Below are 23,176 nucleotides of genomic sequence, written 5' to 3'. Positions count from 1 at the left end.
AAAATCCCCTCTTGCTCGCCCACCTTCTCCAGAACCGGGCCATTTTATTGCCAATTCCTGCTATTTCTCCGAAGCAAAAACGACGGGACTCCTCCTTGCATTCATGTTGCTGTCCACACTTTCTAAGAGAGCAAACTAAAATTGCAAGCTCTTAGGTTTCACGTCTGCCATCCATGCCATTGCCAGCGTTGATTGATTGTTTGCATCACATTTTAGGTTCTTATGCGTGTTTCACGCTACTAAACGTTGTATAAATTTCGTTACCCTTTTCTTTCTTTCTTTTTTTTTTGTTTGCTTCTGCTAGATGTTTTTTATGGTTCCTAATGCCTTCATATATTTACATTGTACAGATTTCACTCATGCTTGAACTTTTTTGTCCCCACCCTAGGTAATGCCCTAACGGGCCCTTAGGGTACTCAAATAAAAAAATAAAGATATATGTGCCCCCAAAGGCAGGCTGTCGAAAACCGTGGATGTTGGCAGCAGTGACAACGCAATCTTGTCATGCATGCTTTTCTTTCATATACGTACACGAAGGTGCTCCTAGGAAGCGTAGCTTTGCGTAGCGTGAGTGTGTGATTTTATTTGATTTTTATTGTTTACAAATACTGCTAGCTTAAATCTGAGACATAGCAGCAGTGGCTAAGCACATAAATAAAATATATATTCAACATGTCGCATGTAAAATAACTTCCCTTACAGAACTTTAATGTGGCAATTCTCGGAGATAAGTATATAGGTTATTCTACAATTCAGTTGTAAATAGCAAGAAAAATATTTGAAGATATTTAAATAAGATCGGAAAAGAACAATATTCAATGGAATGGCTCTTAGTGTTCTAAGCGCCGAAGAGCTAACAAATGTCACAGGTACATCGATGAAAACAGAAGCATGTGTGATTTTCTGCATCTCTGGTATCCTTTCACAGGTATGTCTATGTGCCAGCGGCTCAAGCGATAGCAGGCCAGCATGCAGAGAAGGGGAACATTGCGATCATATTGATTGTGAATAAATCTAACAGCTTTGTTCGGCACAGCCTCAAGCTTTGATACGTAATATGCACAGTGAGGTGGCCAGACAACAGATCCATATTCTATGGTGGGCTTCACAAGGGCTGTGTAAGCAGTTAGTTTGCATTTCTTGCTTGCTGTTTCTTGCGTTCTGTACAAATGCCCAAGTCGGTCTATTGCCCCAGAGAAAAATGAAATCGACGTGTTTGGGTAACTTAAGGTTGCCAGAAAAACTGAGCCCAAGATACTTGGACTCGGTGACCTAAGTAAAATTTCTCATCATTAGCGTATCAGAATTTCAGGAGTTGTTTATTGCTCGAAAAAGACATAGATTGCGTTTTATGGAAGTTAATTTCCAGTTGCCAGGCCTACTCCAGATTTAGAAAGTATTTAACGTGTTATTCAGTATCTCCTGGTCATTGACACTGGTAGTGTTAGTACAAGACACAATCTTCTGCATACAAACGGAAGTTAGCATCAGTGTTAGTAACAAAGTTATCGACATCATTAATGCAGATAATGAAGACATGGTCCTAGCATAGTGCCCTGTTTGATGCCGGAGGATACACCGAATGGAGATGAGTTCTCTTTATTGAATTGAACAAATGGGGACGGCAGATGCAAGTGGTCTCTTATCCAGCTAAGCAATTGACCTCCGTGTATACCTCTTCAAATAGCCTAAAGTTTTATAAATATCTTAGTATGACATAGCTTGTCGAGCGCTTTCGAATAGTCAACAAAAATCGCGTGACTGTGTCCGCGAGATTAAGTGTAGTGCCAACGTCGTGAGTGAATTTACTTAGTGGCGTAACCGCGGGAAAACCTCACCTAAAATCATGCTCATGATGTGAAATTATGTTGTTATCATTGAGGTATTGTATATTATGGTTATAAATTATGTCTTCTTCTGTTTTGCAGCTGGCAAATAACAAAAACATTTCTCTGTATCTGGAAATTGTTCGCCTGTCGCCAGATTTGTGTATTGTTCAACCTTCCAGAATGGAAAAACAGTTCTTGCATCCATAAACTTCTGAAATATAATCGTCAGATGCCGCGAATTACATTACGACTATCTCTTTAGGAAGATGTTTGGACTGCCGTCTGGTCCTGAGCTTTTGCTGGTGTCAATATTTGACAAGAGGCTGTGAAACCCATTGAATGTTACCTGAAGTTTTGGAAAACATGCTGAAGGACTATCATAACAAAAAGTAGGGATATTGCCGCCATCTTCAACAAAAACAGATATAATTAAGTATTCAACGCTTCAATGATCGTGGCAGCAATAGAGCACGATTGTCCATTAAGGACCATAAACGTTGAGTTGGACACAGGAGGAAATATTGTTTGCCAGAATTTGCATGGGCTTTCTTTTAGGAATATTGTCAGATTGTTGTTATAGTAATAGCCTCTAGCCCTTTGAATTTTACTGTTAAGAATGTTTGTAAGTGATGCTAGCAGTGAGTTTTGTCGCACTTTGTGAGTGCGAGAGCTACGGCAAAAGCGCTTTATTCGGCGACTCAACTGCTTGACCGCTCTAGTATACCATGGGTGCTTCGGGTATCGCTTTACAACATTTTATTGTACTAACTTAGCTGTGCACGCTTTGACAATGCTACGAAACATTTCAACTAAGAAGTCGACACTTAAGGCAGTCTTGTGCTTGAAATAACCTTTGATGATCGAAGGAAACAGTATTTCTCACTGTGCACTTCTATTCTGAGCTTGGAGGTTCAGTAATTTTCATTTTCCTACACGCGTTTTCGTAATTATTTTCGCAGTGAACTTAAAGCCACACAAAAGAATATTTTCAATATCAATACTTTACAAAAGAAAATCATTCGTGGGTTTATAGGAATGCTTGCATTTCGCAATACGCAGTGAACATGAAACCACACAGAAGAATATTTTCAATCACAATGCATTACAAACTGAAATCGCTGGTAGCTTTATAGAAATGTTTACATTTGGTCATGCTCACTTTGATCTTAGTACAGACAACAGCTCTCTACTTCTCACCAAGAGAAAAACTTGCCAAATGTCCTTAAGTTAACGGCGCCACCCGCTCCAGGTATGGTAGAAGTACTTATTCAGTCTTCAAATAGGCATTGGCGTACCGGAACTTTCATGGTGCTTAGTGTCCAAATGGGAAATCTACTTGCAAATGCACACTTGCCACAAATCCTAATTATCTTTATTCAACAAATATGTAGTTCTTCTTGTTGTACATCGTTCTTCAGTGAAGAATGCAATATGGCTCATTTTAATTTCTATACCTTCCTCCATTTTGATATCACCTCAATCGATCGCTTCCCTGACGCACGTATCTTAAGACGGGAGGTCTTTGCATGGTGGCTTGAGCACTACTCGGAGAGGAGAGGCTTGTACATGGTGTATTCTTTGAAGCATTTCCACCCTTTCACACACTTGTTCTTGCTATTCCTGAAGTAACCATGCTTACAGAAACATCCGGTTTGGCAGTCCAACGTGCATGCATCGGGCCAGCCTGTATACAAGAACGAGCATTTCCACTCGCCGCAACTGCCGCTCTGGCACTCCTTGTATTCCTGGTTCTTACCGCATCCTGCATATAAGAGGGAGTAGAGCATGAACACCGACATGTCGCACAAATATGTCACTTGTGTCCCAGGGCCTACGTCAACTTTTCAACGGTTGTTTTCATTTGAGTTAATGCGCAAGTTCAAGAACGTCATACACGCTGAAGTCATAGCGCATACGGAAAGCCGAATTAACGCTGGCTCTTTAGGAAATGTACGTCAGTTCATTATTCTTTTTGGCACAGAGTCTGTGATATATGACGGGTATTACGTGATAGTATTTATCCCAGTTTCGCTTCATGATGCTGGTTTCTCCTAGCTTCGTCAGCTACGCGTTAAATTTCTTTTACAACCTTTCGCGCCCATCTCATCTACCAGGCAAAATTGTCATCACTCTTGCACCATACTACCTTTCATTAACAATCTGCGTTCGCTAGTTTGCTGGCAGGAACGCTATGTGGCACTGATACGAGCCCGCAATAAGATGACGATAATGACTGGGAGAAAATATAAGCCACCAAGATAGCAAAATTTACTTTCAACGTATATTCCTTTCTTTCTGCATATCACTTTTGAGATATTTTACCAACTTTGTAAATATACCTCAGCTAGCTTGTCGTAACTGCTCCATGAGTGTGAAGGAGAAGCCGTCATGATGACTGCATGACGGAAGTTCATTTGAGTAGCCATGCTAAACCATAAATACCTTCGCGAATTATCACATTGGCAGGATAAAGTACTTATCTTGTTGCGATATGTGGAAGTCTTTAAAGTGCTAGTGGTAATTGAACCGAAAAGAGTGCTCGTGGACCCTTGCCGCGCAATTTCATGCAAAGAATGCAAATAAGAAACAGGAAAGGTTCGCAAACAACAACATGAAATAAGAAACACTCTCGATTAGTGCTTTTCAAAAAAAAGTGGTAAAAAATTCTGATAGGAGATATGACGCATTTTTTTGTAACACGTACCCTTATAACAAAATAAAGGACGCTATGTAAAAATCTGAAACACTAGTTGCTAAAAGAAAAGACTTCTCAATACGATTAATCACAAAGCGGTTGCGGTCAGGTTGACAACCAGTTTAATGACAATAGAGCTTAAAGCGTATATTTTCTTGAAAGAGTACATTTGCACTGACACAGAAAATTATGTGTCCCTGCAGTGTAAAATAAAACGGCAAAAAACTGAATGACGCCGGAAAAAGGACATAAACCGAACAAATAGCGGAACATTGCTGGTATCCTTCATAACCTGCGTCAGCTACATATTGCCGGCCTCGAAGATATTAACGGCAATTGGAAAGTAATTAGTGTCAATTGGCATACCTGACCGCATGCGAAAGGTGACGATCTGAGCTCTATATACTGCGACAAATATAGCATTTGTACTAATATTCGAATGTTCACGAGGAAAAGGAGGCGAAATCAAACATCAGTATGCGGCTTACCGTCCTTGATAAAGCAGCATGCCGGCTAAAATTGAAGCACTAGTTGACCAGTTGCAAAATATTTTCGACTAGCTCGCGTTCTTTAAAACACGCTGTCCAATTTGTGGACGCGAGCTTTCTAGCATACCTGCTATATCAGAATGCGGCCACTGCGAGAGAGAATTGAACACGTGGCGTCATGTTGCCAGGCCGAACGCCATAGCTATGAAATTATACCGCGACGCATGAAGAAAAGTTATTCGCAGCGAAAATTATCTTAAGGAACGCTCATATGGGCGCCTGTATCCTGCACGAGAGTCACGAGAAGTATCTTTAACTTACTGTCAGACAGGGTATAAACGAGATTCCATTAAAATTGTACGAAATATGCCTGTACACGGGGGAACCGCTGACCACTCCTTTTACAGTGCCTGATGAATCAAATGGTGCGTCGGGAAGCGAACAACTCATGAAATTGAGATTATAAATGCAACCAGTTGCGTTGCCAGACCTTGATTCTTTCGCCAGTAGTACAGACGTATCTAAATCATATCCACAAAATATTTTGAACTGCAACCTCTATTGACGCATATAATGCTTCGCGGAAGGTTTAAGATTTGCTAGAATTTACCCGGTATGACAACTGTTATGATTTTTTTTGTGTGTGTGCGGACCCATACTAGCAGAGTGCTAAGGATCCAGGTGCCTGCCACCTGAAGAAAAAGAGCAACACCGCTGCACAACGAGGCGTGACTGAGACAGGCGAAGCTAGTGTCATCCATTTATATCATTAGTATTCCCCATTCCTCTGCTAGAAAAATTAAAACCCAAAATAAAATTTAATTATGGCGTTTTACGTGCGAAAACCACTTTCCGATAATGAGGCACGCCGTAGTGGAGGAATCCGAAAATTTTGACCATCTGGGGCTCTTTAACGTGCACCTAAGTCTAAATACACGGGGGTTTTCTCATTTAGCCCCCATCGAAATGCGAAATTCGACATTCAGAACTGTACCGAGCTTCATCTCTGCACAGAAAGGAAAAAAAAAGGGGGGGGGGGGGCGTCATACTTGTGTATTGATGCCATCAGCCGTACCGTTATTATTTTCACACTTACAAAAATCTATTCAGAACAACACGTGTACCTCCAAAAAGCACAACGATATTCTTGAATCACGCAAAAGTACAACAAACAGGCTATAGACATTTGAACGTGATCTCTTCCAGCATGTTCTGAATTTGAAAAATTTAGTGACATACACAGTTGGTAGATGATAAAGGTACTGACGTGAACCATACTTAGACAAGGAACAGTTGACGAACACATACACATGCACGTTCCATGATTCATCAATGACGAAAGTAAATTTTCGCCTCGTTGATAAGGCATATTCAGGAAAGTTCAAGCGCTACAGAGGACAGCTACCATGGGAACCTTGCTTCGCCCGTGTTTCTACTTGCGCTTGAACAATGTTCAGCCAATCACTCGGGCCCAAGTGATAAAATAGGCCACTGAAGACCAAGAAAACGCCACAGTGTCTTAAAATGTTTTGCATTAATCGTGAGGCTGTAGTGGTAATAGCTATATCTGCAAGAAAATGTAAATTAGGCATGCAAGATAAATGCTGAAATTACCCACACTAGGTTTTTTTGAAGCACTTTTCGCAATTACTCAAAGAGAAGCCGTAGCTACGCATTTTACAATATTTGTTATCTAGACCATCATCTATGCAAGTATGTCCTACCCAATGTATTTCGAAACAATATATGTGGTACATACGCATCGGTACGAGACCATTCCCCAACCACCAAGGATCTCTATAAGCAGGTGGCATTCTCTCTTGTCCTTTCGTAGATAGAATTAAAGCACATGCGATCAGTGCAAGCAGAGCGCCCAGGATAGACATGGTTGCCATCTTGAAATTTGCTGGCATGCCCGGCCAAGTCAGGTATTTTATATCTAACCATGACAATGCTAAAACGTATCACGCTGTTTTCGAATATTGTGTTATTTGAACTAAGGACAGGTTAAATTGATGAGAAAGGATTTTCATTTTTATTTACTCGTATTTTCGGTAGCAGCAACCTACGCAGAGGCGCCAGCGCTAAGCAACTCACGTGATTCTTATTTTTAGGCGTTAGCCTGACTAGCATTGAGCAGTTAGCCTGACTAGCATCGTGGGTCGACATCAGCGCAGCGCCACAAAGCAATAGGCGAATTGACGTCACGAAACATAACGGCTGGAGAGTATCTCGTATTTTGCTCGTTCGTATATGACGCATGCTAACGCCAATACAAACGGAGGGTATTTATGCTCCTACAAAAAGAAGGAAGACTTCAAAATCCGAAAGAAATATTACGCGCCGAGCTCTTGGCTGCATAGTAACACGAACTTGCTTTTATCTCAAACTAATGCGCGTTAACACAATGGCGTCGTACTCGATTTCAGCACAGCGCCAGAAATAGGCTATAGTGTCATCAACGAACTGAGTGGCTGGATAATATCTTGCATTTTGCTGTTTCATATGCGCGTATAACGCATAGTGACGTCAACCAAAACGGATAGTACTCATTGTCCTACTTCTAGAATCAAGACTTCCAAATGAAAAAAGAAATAAAACACAACGACCACTTGGCTGCACAGTAACGCGAAGTTGTTTTTAGCTCAACCTACGGCGCGCGAATACAATACCGTCACACTCAATTTCAGCGCAGCGCCGGAAATTAGCTATAATGACAGCAAAAAAAACAGAATGGATGGATAATACCTTGTATGTTCCTGTTTCTTATACGCGTATTATGCATAGTGACGCAAACCAAACCGAATAATAGTATTTCTTCTACTTTTAAAAAAATTACAGCCCAAGCACTCCGTCCATATGGTTAACCAGCGAAGCCGAAACGTGTGGTCCCGGTGTTTATTACTGGGTTAATCCCGACGTTCCATTAAACAACGGCTCGGTATGCTGTCGTATCCTCCGTATGCAGTTGCTGCTTGTGCTCGACTGCACGAGCCTGTTCTTGTACCAGGGCTGCAGTATTCGCATGCGCCCCTAATCGAGCTCGTTCCCGGTCCTGCTCTCGGCGTTACTCATCGAATGCTCCCTGCTCGTAAGGAATATGTATGACACGTGGCCTACCCATTTCGGAGCCGGAGAGAAACTACTGCGCGCGCGCTCGGATGCCACGGAGAGCAACGACGTCACTACTGGCACAGCTAATCCAATGCCACCCAGATAGCACAAGGCCTTTTCACTCCAATCCATGACGTCATATTACATTGCTCGACTGCTATAGAATTTAATGGTGATGCTCCCGAGTAGTCAACAGGGATTTTGACGTTACCGCTTTCATCACACCAGCCTTGTCAATGGAAATTTCGGGCCAGGTAACTTGAGGTCATGGATCGGAATAAACAGGTCTTGTGCTATCTAGGTTCCGTAGGTTAACCGCGCGCCTCTATTTCTCTCTTTTTCTATCGCGCATGCGCATGGGATTGCGCCGGAGAAGTTTTTGGCCCACAGGCGACTTCGAAATATGTGAGAAATAATACAAAACGACCACTTGGCTGCAATGTCATATTGGCGTTATATTGTTCTCTGTGGCAGTATCAATGTAGTGGCGGAGAAATAAGATTTCTGACAGAAATTCTCTAGGCCTGTACTTTGAATCCACTTGGGGTACTGCGAAATTCAAAGCGAATAGCTATCATGACGATGATTACAGTTTATTGGCCAGATGTGGCCAAAGAGTGCCAAGACCATGGCAATAGGCTGTCATTGGTATATGAACTATGAATTCGAGGTTTCAATGAAACACGGCTGTATAGAGGTCTAAAAAAACATTCGTTTAAAAGCGTTGAAAAACTCAAAGCCATTTCACCCTGTGAAGGTTGATGATCAGCGGAGCTGTACGTAGCTCTAACTAAAATAAAATAAAACAACAAAAGAGTATTGCAAAAGTACGTACTTTTTATGTTTATTTGCATTAACATTTATCTCGTGACCATAGTAATTACTGCGTGATGGTCACTATGATAGGCAGCCATGAGCTGTGTGACGACACTGGAGAGCTATGTGACGACACAAGATGTTCTTGGCGAACGTTAGGCGTTTACGCTACCGATGACGCGTCATGGAGACGTTTGTTTTGGTGCATCATTGAAGGCCGAACCTTCCTAAGAAAAACGCCAAGAAACACTTTCCGTCTGGACAAGACACATCGACGTTAAAGTCACCAACAATGGCGATAGGATTGCGATCCACTGGGAGTATCCACCCAAAGGTGTCGTTCATAAATTCTTCAAGGTCCGTCTTGGACATTCCAGTTTGAGCGCATTCACTGGCGACAACGAATCCGTCTCCAGTCTGTACGGTGGCCGCACTAGCTTGCACCAGCGCAAACTGCCTTCGTCGGCAACTCAGTCCTGTCTTTCTATCCAGGGTGAGAGTAAAGATACACAACTCGATGGACACCCAATAGGCCATGATCTTAATCCGTCGTCTCCGAGCAGCTTCTCCGACGGGCTTGGCTTTGATCTGAGCCAGACGGCCAGTATGTGACACATCAACTTTCACCCAAATGCACACTGCATCGCGCATGTCGCCTTTCCTGTTCTCAATCTCTCGAAGTGCACCGACAGCACCCATTCACGAGTCCGTTGTCCGTGTCGATATTGAACGTGACCATGCAGGGCTTCTCCTGAGCGAGCAGTATTGTTTATGGTAAATTTCCCATTTCGACCTGCCTCATACCGGCCACTTTGGTGCGTGCGCGAACACATTCGTCGTCGGACCTGTATTTGAGGTACACATCAACTGCTCTATCCTCGTATATGTCTCCCGCACCCTGCAGGATAACAACGATGTTGAACGCATCGACCTACTTATTAGAGTAGAAGAGTCGCACAGCACACGGCGCAAAGACCAAGGATCGATCGGCGCTGTCTAACCAACCCTCGACGACGCCACGCCTCTTCCGGCCGGAGGGCCCTCCCGTCCCCAATTTTCGTGAGTATTCTCAAGCACGCGGCATTCTTTTGACGCACAACCTGCCACAACGTGATGTAGGAGAGGTGATGCCACTTCACCGCCGGGCGGAACACCTGGTTGTGACCGTGTCCGCACCGAAAGGTCTGGTTAGCACGAACAGGAGGCAGTTTCCGCAGATCGCCGCGCATTATGATGTCCATACCACCAAATGGCTTGTCGCACTTGTACGTCATACGTACATTGTTCGTCTGTAGAATCGTACATACAGGTTCATCTCCCCTTAAGCAATGGCTCATACCCCCGCAAATGCGGCCAACATAATGATGCCTTTTGCATATGCACATCACGAAACGCTGGAAACTAGCCTAAGACAGCGCCGCAGTAATATGTAGGCATTAACGCTAGACAATGATACATGACATGTGCTATGAAGATGCGATGTACTATGAAGAGGTGATATACGAAAAAAAAATAATGAGCCATTCCAATGTGTGAACACACATCGGAATGGCTCATCAGGATATCACTCAGCAGGATAAATCACTCAGCAGGATAAAAAAACTGATGTTTTGAATGGCACGATAGGCTAACACCCTTGTAAACGTCACTTTACACGTGTTTACATTTTCTGTATATTGTAGTCCCTTGTTTCAAAAAATAAACCAGTTGTTAGTCTGTGCTCGTATTGTATACTTCCTCTCGTCTTTCGTCCGGGTTGCGCTGCCCACCGATAGGAATATGTTCAATCACCAACTCGCCCAGCTTGCCCTGTTAATTCCGCTAGATCAACATTGGAAATGACGCCACTTGTGGTGTTCGTCATACTGGGCGGATTGGGGTCTCTGTCCACGGGACATCGCTAAACTGAGATAAATTAGAGTTTCTCGTGTTGCTTTCCATCGCGGAGTTTCAAAAGCGGATCGCCGCTACCCATCTTCGTTGTTTTATAACGTGGTCCAAATGCCTCAGCTGGATATTTTTAACCAACAAGCGGTGAGATTGTTCGTGCTTGTTTTTGTGGTTTTTCGGTGTGGATGATATGGAATCGAGGAAGGTGCTCTTCCGGGTGACCAACAAACAGTAAAACTTCATCGGTGCGCCCTCTTTTCTGCGAGCGATCAGGAGTGGGCAGAAGAAACTGTCCATAGGTGAAATAGTAGTTTTCGGCATCAATGCACGCCGCCAATCCATGATCCCTCCAAGGGGACTCTTCAGGGCCTGTAAAAAAAATGCCCTGTAAACGCGACCTGTACGTTACTACTATCACCGAATATGACATAACCTAGGTTGGCTACTCACACAGTGTTAACCCTAGCTGCCTGGAAAATCGGAAGTCAGACTGAAGTGAATAAAAGACCCGGAAGATGGAAAGTAAGAGAGAAATACAGAGACTGGAGAAGAAAACAGGAAACGGCAGCTACCGACAAACAAGACTGACGCTTCCAGTTACCACTTCTTGGTGGTATGTTCGCTTGTACGTTCTGTTGGCTTGCATAAAAGCAAAGCTGTCTTAAACCTAGGGTCCCTCCACTGAACGGGTCTCGTGTCGCCAGAAGATAATTATGAAGACGCTTATACTTTAGCAGAAAAGATGAATAAGCCTACTTTTCGAGTAGCATAATAAATAAAAATCTAGGCACAATCGCTTAACACCGAATCGCGTCTTCAATTCTTTTCAGATATTTCCCAAAAGTGGCTCACTCTTTCGTAATAAGTCGTCAAGGCGTAGCTGAACACAAATAAAGAAAGCTAGCTGTTCTTTATTACAAGAAATGCCATGTGTCTAATGTCCAAAAATTAAAAGAAAAAGCCTCTAGATGTGCGAAATAATGCCCAACACAGCAACGAGATGTACCGGCTGTAAAACAGCAATCAGGACCGCGTTTATGCGCCTTTGATATAGCGTGCAATTTGTTTTTTTAAAGATGCAACATTTCATTGCTGAGAATTTCTAGCACAAGACACCGTATCATTTTATTTGTGCCGGAATGTAGAGATTCGTTATCAAGGTATTCACCCGCCTATGCGCTTCTTATCCTATGCTACTGAAAAATCATATACGAGTGCGAGTAAGAACGTTTTCACCCACTTTTTTCATAGTTAAACTACAGTACATACACGTAATTACAAATGTTTATATACGTGCTACTCTACATACCCTAAATTATTTTTCTAACATAGTCCCCACAACGTTGTACACATTTCTCCTATCGCACCACTAAATTTGAGATGCCCTGTGATAGAATTTATCCGGCTGGTCATGGGACCACCATCGGACTTCTGTATTGGCTTCATCGTTGCTCGTCAATCGCTATTCTGGCAGGAACTCCTTCAGTGGGCAGAAAACGTGGAAATCACTAAATGCGAGGTCCGGACTGTGTGGTGGGTGATCAAGACTCTCCCACTGAAATGACCGGATCTTTTCACTATTCTGATTGCCGCATGTGGCCTCACATTGTCGTGGAGGATAACATCTTTATCCATATCGAGAATCCCTCATCGTCCTTGCCTGATTGCAGCCATCAGGTGAGACAGTGTGGAACAATAAGTGACGGCATTGATGGTTGCACTTTATGGCATGAAATCCAGCAGGATCGGTCCTCGGCGATCCAAGAAGACCATTAACATCACTTTCCAAACAGATGGCACTCAATGGAAATTTTTTGTCACAAACGAACACGGGTGTTTCCACATCATGCCCCGCTCCTTCGACTCCAGCGTGAAATGCAGTATTTACGTTTCATCGCCAGTAACATTGCGGTACAAGAAACTTCTAGGCATGCAACTGCAGATGATTCAGTTAAGAAATCATTCGCTTGCCTTTCATCATGTCATACGAGTGCTTGTAATCCGACGTGACACCTAGCGGTACGCTAATAACCCGTGAACGATGTCGTAGACACGCAAAATGCCCAGCTCCCAGGAAATGTCCTTGAGGCGCTCACGCTGATCCGCTTTCACCATTGCACTCAGGCGGGAAAGGTCGTCAGTCAGCGACGCACGCGCCCTCCTCAAACGCTCATTGTCATGCAGGTTTTAACGGGCTTTTGCCGACTCACAACAGTACCGCCTCGCACTTCAAAAGCGACACACCCCTTTCCCCATACGTCGGCTGCATTTCCCTGGGGATTTTGATGGGCGTTCATCCCTTACTCTATAGAAAACGAGGCATCCTGCGCTGCTCGTACGTGGTGAACGTGTGAAGCACAACCGTCGTGCTCAACAGCTCACTGAAGCACCATGTCGTGGAGCTACCGGTAGATAAGGTCGGGCCGGCCCAAGAAAGGTCCGCCGCTGGGAACAGATATGTTCACTTCATAATTACCGGCGTAGTTTGGCTGAAAAATATCGGCAAAGACTTTCTGATTCACCCTCGTATTTAAGCTGGTCACAGTAACTGGTTAAGTCCACAGTTTATGCATCTTTTCCACGTATTGTATGAACTCGGGCTAAAGCTGAACTTGCGGCACAGGGATCCTTTGGAAATTATTGGTGACGTTATTTCAATTATCTATATATCTTTTATATGTCATAATGATTATTATTATGTTGGTACCGACCCAAGGGCACACATTAGGTGTGCAACCCGAGCTGGCGTGAAGATGTTACGGTTAGGTCCGGACATACATGGACAACGGGAAGTGCGTGGAGAGTCTTAAGGAGCCTAATCGCATTAAAACGGACATGATTATATTTGAAATCTTGGCCTTTACGAAGAAAGGCCACATTAACAAAATATCCGCAAAATGAAGGTATCCCAATGCAGTCAGCGACAGGAAGCACCTGTCGAGCACTTCAATCGAAAGATACCTCTCTTTCACTCTTGCTCGCCCACCTTCTCCATTACGAGGGTATTTTATTTGCGTCCTGCTATTTCTTCGACGTAATGACGGCGTGATCCCTCATAGTGTTACCGCCGCAGTCCACACTCCCTCACAAAAAAAAGTAAACTAAAAGTTCAAGTTCACGATCGGTGCCGTTGCCAGCGTGCATATGTACCCTCAAAGCGAAGCCGTCAGGATCCACCGGCAGCGGCAGCGCTGACAACGTTATCTAGCCAAGCATGCTTTTCATTCATCTACATACATGAAGGCTCTGCTAGGAAGTGTAGCTATACTTAACGTGAGTAGCCTGTGATGTTTAAACAAAGCGTATTTCTCATTGTGGGCTTCTGTTTTGAGCTTGGAGGATTAATAATTTTCGTTTTCTTAGACATATTTTCGTAATTCTTCTCTCATTGAACTTGAAGTTACACAAAAGAATTTTTATCAGTCGCAATGCTTTCCAAAGTAACATCGTAGGGAGCTTTATAGGAATCTTTACATAAGGAAATACCGTCATTTTAGTACAGCCGACCGCTCCAGTTGGCATGAAAAAATTGACAATTGTCCTTTAGTCAATGGCAATGCCCGCTCGACCTATTGCAGAAGAACATACCAATTCCTCAAATGGTGATTGGCGTACGATAATTTATACTCCGAAGTGATAATGTGTTGCGTTGTGCACGTTGCGGTACAAAATCTACTGACTGTTCCAAAACATGGAGCGCCCGAGATAACAGTACTTTCAGCTAAACATTGGCTGATCTTCACTCCAATTCATACTCGACATATCAGTTTCCATTAAGTATAGTTTAAGACCACGTTGTTTTTTTGTTTACTATCAGGTACAATGAAAAGAGCGAGGTAACAGGCCGCTCCTTAAGTGTTCGGCACCGCTTTCCGGAATTTTCACGGTGCAGAGTGTCCAAATGGAATATCTACATCTACATGCACACATGCCATAAGTTCAAGTTATCTTTATTCAACAAATGTGCAGTTCTCTTTAATATGCATTTTTCTGTAGTGAAGAATACAATATTGCCTATTTTCGTTTGCATTTCTTGCCCCATATTTGAATCATCAGAATTTATCGCTTGCTTTCTGTTCCCTCAAGTGAATGGCTTCGGATGAAAAGTCCTTGCATGGTGTCTTCAGCACTACTCGGAGAGAGAAGGTCGGTACAAGTTGAATTCTCTGAAGCATTTCCACCCTTTTACACATTTGTTGTTGCTGTTTCTGAAGTAACCATGCTTACAGAAACATCCCGTTTCGCAGTCCATTGTGCATCCATCGGGCCAGCCTCTATACAAGAACGAGCATTTCCACTCGCCGCAACTGCTGCTCTGGCACTCCTTGTATTCCTCGTTCTTGCGGCACCCTGCATGTAACGTGGAGTAGAGTATAAACACCGAGACGTCGCATAAATGTGTAATTTATGTTCTGCGGTCCACGTCACTATATGAATGGATGTGTTCATTTGAGCCAATGTGCAACTTCAATAATTTCATATACGCTTAAGCCATTGCAAATACAGAAAGCTGAATTAAGGCTGGCTCTTTAGGAAATGTACTTAAGTGCATTATACTTTTGGGGGTAAAATCTATTATATATTTCGGGTAATAAGTAATAGCATTTTTTCATCTTTAGCTTTATGATGCTGGTTTTTCCTCACTTTGTCACCTAGGCGCGAAATTTCTGTTACAACCTTTCGCGCCTATCTTGTCCATCAGACAAAAATGTCATCAAACTTCCGAACGCTTCCTTTCTTTTCCACTCTGCGCTAGCTAGGTTGCTAGCAGAAACACTATGTCACACTGATACGAGTCCGAAAAGAAGATGACGATAATTTTTTAGAGATAACATAAGCCCCTTAACGGGCAAAATTTACTTTCCACGTATATTCCTTTGTTCCTGCGTATCGTTTTTGTTATATCACTGCACATCACTTTTCGATGTTTTTTCAACTTTGTCAAAATATCACAGCTAACTTGTCCTAACTGCTTCATGAGGGTGAAAGATGAAGCCGTTATGATCACCGCATGATGGGAGTTCTTTTCAGTAGCCATGCTAAACCATAAATTCCGACGCGATTTATTACATTCGCAAGATAAAGTACCTATCTTCTTCTAATATGAGGAAATGTTTCAAGTGCCACTGGTAATGGAACCAAAATGCTTGCTCGTGAACAAATGTCGCAAAAATTTGTGCGAACAACGCAAATAAGCAAGAGGAAAGGTTCACAAACAACAACTCTCAATTAGAAAAACTCGCGACCAGTTCTTTCTAAAGAAAGTCGTCAAAAGTCGTCATGAGTCGTCATGAGTCCTCATGAGTCGTCATGAGACGTAACGTCGCGCCTTATAACAAAATAAATGACATTCTGTAAAAATCTCAAACGCTAGCGCCCGCAACAATATAGTCATCGATACAATTACCTACAAAGCGGTTGCTGTGGACTTGATGACCACTTTAATGACAATGACTTTGAAAGCACATCTAATGCTGAATGAGTATGATAGCACTGGCACAGAAAACCACGTGTCCCTGCACTGTAAATTGAAAAAGAAAGAAACTGAATGGCACCGGAAAAGAAACATAAAACGGAAAAATAGTGGAACACCGCTTGAACCTGCTTTCCTTCATCACCTGAATCGCATACATCTTTCCTTCCCTCGAAGATATTCACGCCACTTCGAAAGCAGTGACTGTGAATTACCAGCATGCGAGTAACTGCCAGCATGCGAGTGGTGCCGTTTTTAGCTACCTTTTAGTACCACAAGAACAGCAGTAGTAATGATATGTGAAAGTTAACACGGATAAGAAGGCGAAATCAAACATCAGTACGCGGCTTACGATTCTACAGCAGTGTGCCGGCTCAAAGAGACGCGTTCGGTCACAAAATAGCTCGCGTTCTTTAAAACATGCTGTCTTATTTATGCACACGAGCTTTCTAGCATTCCTGCTGCATGTGAATGCGGCCACTATGAGAGAAAATTGAATCGGTGAAGTCGTACTACGAGGCAAAACGCCATCCATAGCTATGAAATTATACCGCGATGCACAAAGCAATGTTACTCACAGCGAAAATCATTCTTACGACTGGTCGTTTGGGCGTCTGTATCCTTTGTATGGAAGTCACGAGATATATCTTTGATTGTCAGGCAGTGTGCATACGAGATTCCATTGAAATTGTACAAATTATGCCTGTACACTGACCAAACCGATGACCACGCCTTTTACAACGTCTCGTGAATCGATTGGTCCAGCCGGCAAGCGAAGGACCCCCGATATTCTCGTTAAAAATGCGACATCTTGCTCTGCCAGACCCTGTCTTTTTCGCCACTGACACAGGTGTATGTAAATCGTTTCACAGACAATACTTTGAACCACAGCTTCTATTGATGCACGTAATGTCTCGTGAAAGGTTCAAAATTCGCTGGAGTAAAAGAACCTGTATAACAAGTATTATATCTTTTTTATGTGTGTATGGACCCATACTAGCAGTGTGCTAACGATCCAAGTGCGTGTTATCTATTTATCTTATTGGTTTTTCCCATACCTCGGCTGGTAAAATAAAATTAGAAATTCAAAACTCTACTCAGCTTCATCTCTGGACTAATGGTAAAGGGGGTGCGTCATACCTCTGTATGGACGAGATCAGCCGTACGACTATTCGCTTCACGCATACAGGTATCCATTCAAGACAACACGTATACGTGCAATCAGCGCTACTGATATTCTTGACACACAGAGAAGTACAACAAAAAGGGAATTGACATTTGGACGTAATCTCGTCCAGCCATGTTCTGGATTTAAAACGCCAGAAGCGTACAGAGCTGGTACAAGATAAATGTATTGACGTAAACCGGACCGAAACAAAGTACAGCTGTCTAACACACACACACACACACACACACACACGTTCCATAATTCATCAATTAGGAAAGTAAAATTGTCGCCTCGTAGATAAGATATGTTGTGGAAAGTTCAAGCACTAGTGAGGACAGCGACGATAGGAAGCTTGCTTCCACCGTGTTTTCATTTGCGCTTGAACAACAATCAGCCAATCATCCAGACGCGAGCGATAAAACAGACCACTGGAGGCCAAGGCAACGTCGCAGTGTCTAACAATCATTTGCATTTAGGACGTGCGTGGCCCTGGCGGTAATAACTTCAATATCTGCAAAAAAGTTAGGTGTGTAGGATACGTGCTCGAATTGCCCACACAAAGATTTTCTGAAGCACTCTAAGCACATAAACATCGGTCGTAGGTATGCATATTATATGCCCGTTATCTAGGCCAATGACTGTGAAAGTAACTCGAGCCCTATATATTTCGCAATAACAGATACATACACTTCCTTGCGAAACGATTCCCGGACCACCAAGAAACTCCAGGAGCAGCTGCTGTTGATGCGACTGCTGCCCTTTCTTCTGCTTTCGCAGGTAGAATTGAAGCACATATCATCAACGCTAGCAGAAATTCCAGGATAGACATGGTTGACATCTTGAAATTGCTGGGGTGCCCGGCAAATGCAGGTAAGCTAGCACGACATTTATATCTACTCAAGACAATGGTAGAAAGCGGCAAGCTTTTTTCGGATATTTTGTTCTTAGCAGCAAGGACAGGTTAAATTGATCGGAAGGGCTTTTCATTTTTATTTGCAAGTATTTTTGGGGGCAGCAGCCTGCGCTGAGGCGCCGCGATAGTTCATTCATGCAACTTTTATTTTGAGATGCTTGCTAAATTGTGCTCAGCGTCGTTCAATCATGCGGCGAATTCCGTACGGTGCCAGAAAGCATTGGACAATAATGTCCTCCTAAAACGTAAGGTCTGGATAGTGTCCTGCATTTTGCTCTTATATAACGTCCAGTGACGCTGATAAAAACGGATAGTATTCATACTCCTACATAAAAAAAGAAGACTTCGAAATCACAATGAAATATTATACCACACGCACATGGCTGCAGAGTAGCACGAACTTCTTTTGAGCTCCACCTACTGTGCGCGAACAGAATCGCGTCACACTCGATTGCAGCACAGCGCCGGAAGCAAGCAATAAAAATAAAAAACAATCGTTAGATAATATCTTGTATTTCGCTCTTCTAGAGACTGGTAGAATGGACAGTGACGCAGACGAATACGGATAGTAATATTTGTGCTACTAAAAAAGACGAGACTTCCAAATGAAAAAGAAATAATCCACACCCACCAATACGCTCCACAGTAACCGCAACTTGTTTTTAGCTCAACCTACGGCGCACGAATACAGAAGCGGCACACTCAATTTTAGCGCAGTGCCGGAAAGAGGCAATAGTGAGATCAAAGAACGGAATGGTTAGATAACATATTGTATTGTCCTCCTTCATATACTCGTCTGACTATTCCCTCTTTCCGGCACTGCGCTGAAATTGAGTATGCCGCCACTGTATGCCGCTCGTCACTTACAACGATCTCACCCAGCATTATAAGTTGCTCAAGAGAACCATGCCGCTACCGCACAAAGCACTCAATAAAGCACAAGAAGTCACGCACAGGCGGCTTCAGACGGGCGCCTACTCATGCCCGGCCTACCTGCACAAAACCTTTCCGGACGCGCACCTCACAATGCGCGTCGCTGCTGTCAGGATAGCTAGCCTTGCTCACAGACTCTGGGGTTGCCCCCTGGCGCCGGGAGTCAGAACCACCAAGCAAGAGTGGGTCCGGGCTCTACGCAGCTCGGACCTTGAATCATAGCTCTAGGCTGTCCATGAGGCCCGTGACGCGGCGCAGGGGCATGGCCTCTCTGTCCCGACGTGGGAGCGGTCCGCTGCGCACTAATCGCACGCACCGACGGACCTCAAGAAAGTTATCCATCCATCCATCCATCCATCCATCCATCCATCCATCCATCCATCCATATACTCGCATAAGGCATAGTGACGCAAACAAGTATTCTTTCTCCTACTTAAAAAAATATCGCCGCCCAAGCACTCCGTACATATGGTTAACCATCGAAGCCGAAACGTGCGGGCCTGGTGTTCATCACTGGGTTAACCCCGAGGTTTCAGTAAACGACGGCCTGATAGGCTGTCGTATCCGACGTACACGGTTGCTGCTTGTGCTCGGCTGCGCGAGGTTGCTCATGCGCCTGGGCTGCAGCATTGGCACGCGCTCGTAGACGAATTGTTCCCGGTTCTGCTCGCGGTGTTGCTGGCCGAAAGCAGGGTACTGCGCATTTCAAAGCTAATAGCTTTGGTGATTATGATCGTAATTCATTGGCACAATGGCCAGATGTGGCCAAAGAGCGCCAAGACCAAGGAAATGGGCTGACATTGGTATACGAAAAATGAAAATTCAGGTGTCGACGAAACACGGCGGTACAGAGGTCTGTAAAGAACAGTCCTTCATAAGTGTGTAAATATGTACGCATTAAAGCCAGGCAATGATACCAGACATGTCCTATGAAAATGCAATGCATTATGAAGAGGTGATATACAAAAATACATCACTGCGAGTAGCCCTGCTCCCTCACCGAGTCCCTTGGGGATAAGTTTAGTTACAAGTTGAGTCACTGAAATGTCTGAAATTATTAGAATTAATTAGAAATCATTGATTAGGTCACACCAAAGCACAGAATCGTAGATTTCAGAGAGCCGCCACGTGAGCACAGATCTTGCGAAGTCCCTGGAAATTGGGAAGTGGAAAGCGGAAGCCATGACCTTACAGACTAATGACATAGATAGATTTATTTCTCTCAAAACAAAGTACAGAATAAGAGAGGACGGAAGGGAAAAAGCTGCCAAATGCAGCTTGAGGACTCCCTACGCCTCACGGAGCAGCATACAAGAAAGTGGTATGATGTCTGACCGGCTAATTAATGGAAACCAGTCGCCTGGAATAATCTGAACATTAGCCTAGGAAAGTGGATGTGACGTCATTCCCTCCTCTCTCACTTCTCTCCCCGCGCTCACCTGCTCGCTCGCTTACTTGCAACAGCTGCACGCGCTCGTTACATGCTCTGGCGTCAGCACCGGCAAGGGCGCGTGAGGCGCTCTTCGTGCGTCGCTCGCTAGAGGACTACGTCCCGCCAGGTGGCGCGTGCTGCGCTTCCTCGTCACCCTCTCTCACTATTCACCCGCATATCATTCCAGGGGAAAGACGTTCGCTCGCTTAACGTAAAGACCACTAACGCCGAGGCGCGAATGGGTTAGGGTCGGGGTTAGGGTTAGGTTAGGGTCGCCCACTTTAGCCTGGCTTCAGCTTTCCAGATGAATTGCCAAAAGTTTCCCAGCTCTCTGTGCAAGAAAGGCTTGAAGTCTCTCAGAGGTATAGTTATGGCAGAGTTACAGGCTCCTGTTCTTATGTATGTAGCTAGCTTGTCTTCAAGTATATTGGCTATTATACCTATTTGCCCTGGCACCGAACATATTGTTACGTCGATACCAAGAGTGGCGCCAGTCAGAAGACAATTTGACTTGTAGAGGTGGAATCGATCTCCACGGCCAGCTTGTTTATGCATTATTGTGTCTCTCGTAAATATTGTAAATACATCTTTGTATGTTAATTTTGCAGATTAACAAATTCGGGGAAGGTGCGGGGTACCCACGAGACACAACAGCGGAGCTCAGCAGTGGTTGTCATTTCGGACAGGACAACATGACGGACGAAGCAGCACCCGACATGGCGCGACCCACATCAACGTCTACAACCACGACGGTTGTGCTGGCCTAGTCACATGATTCAGGAATGTTCTTCGGCACTGACCACCTCGGCGTCGAAGACTACATCACCATGTATGAGCGTGTAAGGACCCACAACAAATGGGTTCCGAAGATTATGCTGGCTAACTTGGTCTTCTACCTACAAGGCTCGGCAAAAGTGTGCTATGACAACCACGACGAAGAGCTTAACGACTTGGACACGTGCATACAGAAGCTGATGGACTTACTCGGCCGTCCTGGCCGGGCGGAAGAGCACTAAGAAAGAACTAGTGACCCGCGCCCGCACGTTCACAGAATCACACGTCTCTTACATCGACGACGTGCTGCCTCTGTGCTGTAAGGCCGAGAGTGATATGGCTGAGCCAGACAAGGTTGGGCGTGTACTGAAGGGAATCCCCGACGATGCTTTCAGCCGGCTCGTGTGGATTGATTGATTGAATGAAAACACCTCTATTTGCTGAATATTCGCAGAACTCGTGGGTGGGCCGCACAGTCCGGTAGTCCACTTGTAATTGCTGCAGCGCTGGCCCTCCCCACCAGCCAGTGCTGACGGCCAGGATCATCGCTGAGCAGAATAGCCTCCCACTGGTCCTCTGAGGGATTTGAAATGGAGTCAACTATGGGATTAAATTGGCACGCCCACACCATGTGGTAGAGGTTAGCTATCTCTCCACACTGTCGGCATTGCGGAGAGTATATTTCGAGAAATTGTGAAACGGTACCGGAGAGAATGAAAGAGTGTCACCGCTTTGAGCAGTCTAAAAGCCGCCGCATCGCAACACCGTTCGCACGTATGCCGAACACAGCTGCGACGACCAATTGTGACAACATGCTAGGAATACAGCGAACCAATGGCGAATATTAAATGGCCCAAGTTTGTGCGAAAATTTTAGGGTTACGTCCGGACATACATAGATCCCGAAAAGTGCGCGTAGCATCTTAGGAAGCTTGATCGCATTAAATATGATATGATAAAGATTTGAAGTTTATTTACTAAACTCATTAGCAAGGTCAATGTAACAAAACATCCACAAAATGGACGTGTCACAACACAGGAAGTGCCAGGAAGCACCTATCGAGCACTTCAATCGAAACGTACTTCTTTTTCACGGAAGGGTCTCCTCTTGCTCGCCCACCTTCTCCATAACGGTGTATTTTATTTCCGTCCTGCTGTTTCTACGAAGTAAGGACGGCCTGACCTCTTCTAGCGTTCCCGTTGCTGGCCACACTTCCTAAGAAAAAAAAAAGTTAACTAATACCACTGACACACGGGTAAATTGAAGTCCTTTTCAGTAAAGTCCTTTTGTGACTCTCAAGCATCCTTTTCAGAAAGTAGTTGCGCCGTTCACACATGGTACCACACTAACTTCTTGATGTGGTTCCTCAGATGAACGCTGCAAAAAGAAGAAAGAAGTCGCACTGCTTGTTAGAGCAGCAAGAGAGAAAACATTAGAAAAAATCTGCCTATGCAGATTACATTTAGCGATTGTAGAACATAAAAACAATAATTTTGTCCACAGTTTATAGCCTATTATGCGGATATTCGTTTATCTTATTCATGTTTTTCCGTTAGCAACAACTTTAGTTTGTCAGGCAATAATGGACAGTCGGAGTTTTGCCGTGCACACTGTTTATTATGGCGCTGCCATGGTACTGCCCACGTTTCTG

General features: G+C 44.1%; 2 long non-coding RNA genes across 2 annotated transcripts; both read right to left on the bottom strand.

The window, feature by feature from the left end:
- Positions 1-3,440: 3,440 nt before the first annotated feature.
- LOC126525763 (uncharacterized) lies at positions 3,441-7,144 on the bottom strand. Its single transcript, XR_007598285.3, has 2 exons — positions 6,772-7,144; positions 3,441-3,591 (listed from the first exon to the last, which is right to left on the bottom strand). It is a non-coding gene; the product is annotated as an uncharacterized lncRNA (long non-coding RNA).
- Positions 7,145-14,766: 7,622 nt separating this feature from the next.
- Positions 14,767-18,330, bottom strand: LOC126525764 (uncharacterized). Its single transcript, XR_007598286.2, has 2 exons — positions 18,161-18,330; positions 14,767-15,182 (listed from the first exon to the last, which is right to left on the bottom strand). It is a non-coding gene; the product is annotated as an uncharacterized lncRNA (long non-coding RNA).
- Positions 18,331-23,176: the final 4,846 nt, after the last annotated feature.

This window comes from Dermacentor andersoni, chromosome 8 (genome assembly GCF_023375885.2).
Source record: "Dermacentor andersoni chromosome 8, qqDerAnde1_hic_scaffold, whole genome shotgun sequence".
Taxonomy (NCBI): domain Eukaryota; kingdom Metazoa; phylum Arthropoda; class Arachnida; order Ixodida; family Ixodidae; genus Dermacentor; species Dermacentor andersoni.
The sequence above is the reverse complement of the archived record's forward strand: the minus strand, read 5'-3'. Positions and strand labels throughout refer to the sequence as shown.